Source organism: Penaeus japonicus, unplaced genomic scaffold, assembly GCF_977035675.1.
Source record: "Penaeus japonicus unplaced genomic scaffold, GWHDUDI00000001_assembly GWHDUDI00000036, whole genome shotgun sequence".
Taxonomy (NCBI): Eukaryota; Metazoa; Arthropoda; class Malacostraca; order Decapoda; family Penaeidae; genus Penaeus; species Penaeus japonicus.
The window spans coordinates 24,185,812-24,188,311 of NW_028234438.1; the positions used below are offsets into that span (position 1 = coordinate 24,185,812).

General features: G+C 24.6%; 1 protein-coding gene across 1 annotated transcript in view; it reads right to left on the reverse strand.

Annotated features, from left to right (window-relative positions):
• LOC122266649 (putative UDP-sugar transporter protein SLC35A4) overlaps positions 1 to 2,500 on the reverse strand; it is a 23,321-nt gene that overhangs the window by 15,972 nt on the left and 4,849 nt on the right. The gene's annotated exons all lie outside the window — the stretch shown is intronic.

Genomic DNA, 2,500 nt, shown 5'->3' on the forward strand with positions numbered 1-2,500 from the left:
AAAAGATATCATATATGAAAATATATACGTATGAATGTATATAGATATAAATAGATATATATATATATATATATATATATATATATGCATACCTAAATATATATATAAATATATATATATATACATATGCAAATATCTAAATATATATATATATATAATATATATATATATATTATAGTTATAGGATTATATATATTTATAATATATATATAAATATACACTTGCGTTCTAAATATAATTATAATGTGTGTGCCTCGTATATGTCTATCTATTATATATATATATATATATATATTGATATATATATATATATATTAAATACATATATAAATATATATAATGTGTATATGTTATATATATACATATATATATAATATATATATATATATATTATATATATAAATATGGATATACGTATATAAAAATATATATATATATATATAGATATAAATAAGTATAGTATATACATATATATTATAAACATATAAGTATATTAAATTAATAAAGTTATAAATATATATAGATATATGTATATTATTATATATATATTATATATATATATATTAGATATAATATATAAGTGTTGTGTGTGTGTGTATTGTGTGTGTGTGTGTGTGTGTGTATTCATTTCTATACATATATGTATAGTACATATATAAATATATATATATATATAATATATATATAAAATACATACATATATTTATAGAAATGAATGATGTATATATATATATATAGATATATATATATATATATAATATATATATATACATCTAAATATATACATACCAATATAAATATATAATATATAATAAATATAATATATATAGATATATATTTATATTATGAATGTATTTAATATATATACACATATGTATGTATATATAAATTCAATATAAAAATGTAAATCTAAATATATATAAGTATATATATATATAAATAAATATATATTATATATTTATAAATATATAGTATATAAAATATTACTAAAAAGTATATATATATATATATATATATATATATAAAATATATAATTTTAAAAATAAATATATATATATATAAATATGTCATATATATATATATATATAAAAATATATATATATATACTTCTCTGTATAGTATATGTCTAAAAGATATATATACATATAAATATATATAATATATATATATATATATATATATAATATATCTCGCGCTCGAGCGCTAGCGCGCGAGCTGACGCTGCTCCGCTCTCTCGCGCGCGCGCGCGCGCTCGCGCGCGCGCTCTCTCTCGCTCGCGCGCTCGCCCTCTCCGCTCGCTCTCGCGCGCTCGATCTCTCGCGAGCGAGCGCGGCACTCGCGCTCGAACTCGCCTCCTCTCGCCCCCTCTGGCACGCAAGCACGCTCCATGCCCCCAGACAGTCTCCCCCACCCACCTCACACACGCGCCCACACCCACACCCACACTACTCGCTCTCACTCTCACACACACTACACACACACTCCATACCGAAGTACACACACACTCAACACACACACACACACTCAAACACACACAGACCCTCCCTCACACTCCCCCCACCACACCCACCCCTCCCCACACCACCCACACACTCACAAAACAACACAACCACTACACACACACCACCACAACACACACACACACACACAACACACACACCCCCACACCACACACACCCACACCACCCACTCCACCTAACACCCCCATCACAACCACCACAACACACACAACCACACCACACACCCTCCTACCCACCACACCACACACACTCACTACATCAAACTCCTCTCACCTCCATCTCTCTTCTCACACACTCTCTCACTCGTCGACTCCCTGCACACATCTCTCCATAAATCAAAATATCTATATTATAATAAAAATATCAATATCTAACTAACAATCTCTATAAGATAACACTAAAACCATCTAATAATATATAACTATATATCTCTAAAAAAATATCACAATATGAACATATATATAAATAAATGTATGTATTTAATGCGTACAGTGTACTAAATACTATATATGAATGTGTGATATGATGAAATAAATGATAACAAATATACTATATATATATCTATATATATATATATATATAGTTTATATATATATATACATATATATATATACTTATATATACATACATATAATCTAAAATATATATATATATAAGATAAATATATACATATATATATATACATATAGAATATACATATATCTATATATATATAAATATATATATATATTAATAGTATCGAATATGATATATATATCTATATAAATAATATATATATATAATACGGTATAAATATACATATATATATATATATATATATATATGTATATATAGGAAACCATAAATATATATATAGAGTATCTATATAATATATTATATATATATATATATATATATAACTATATATATATCTAAGATATATATATAATCTATATATATATAAATCACAAAAACACAGTAACGTGCACATAACAGAATTA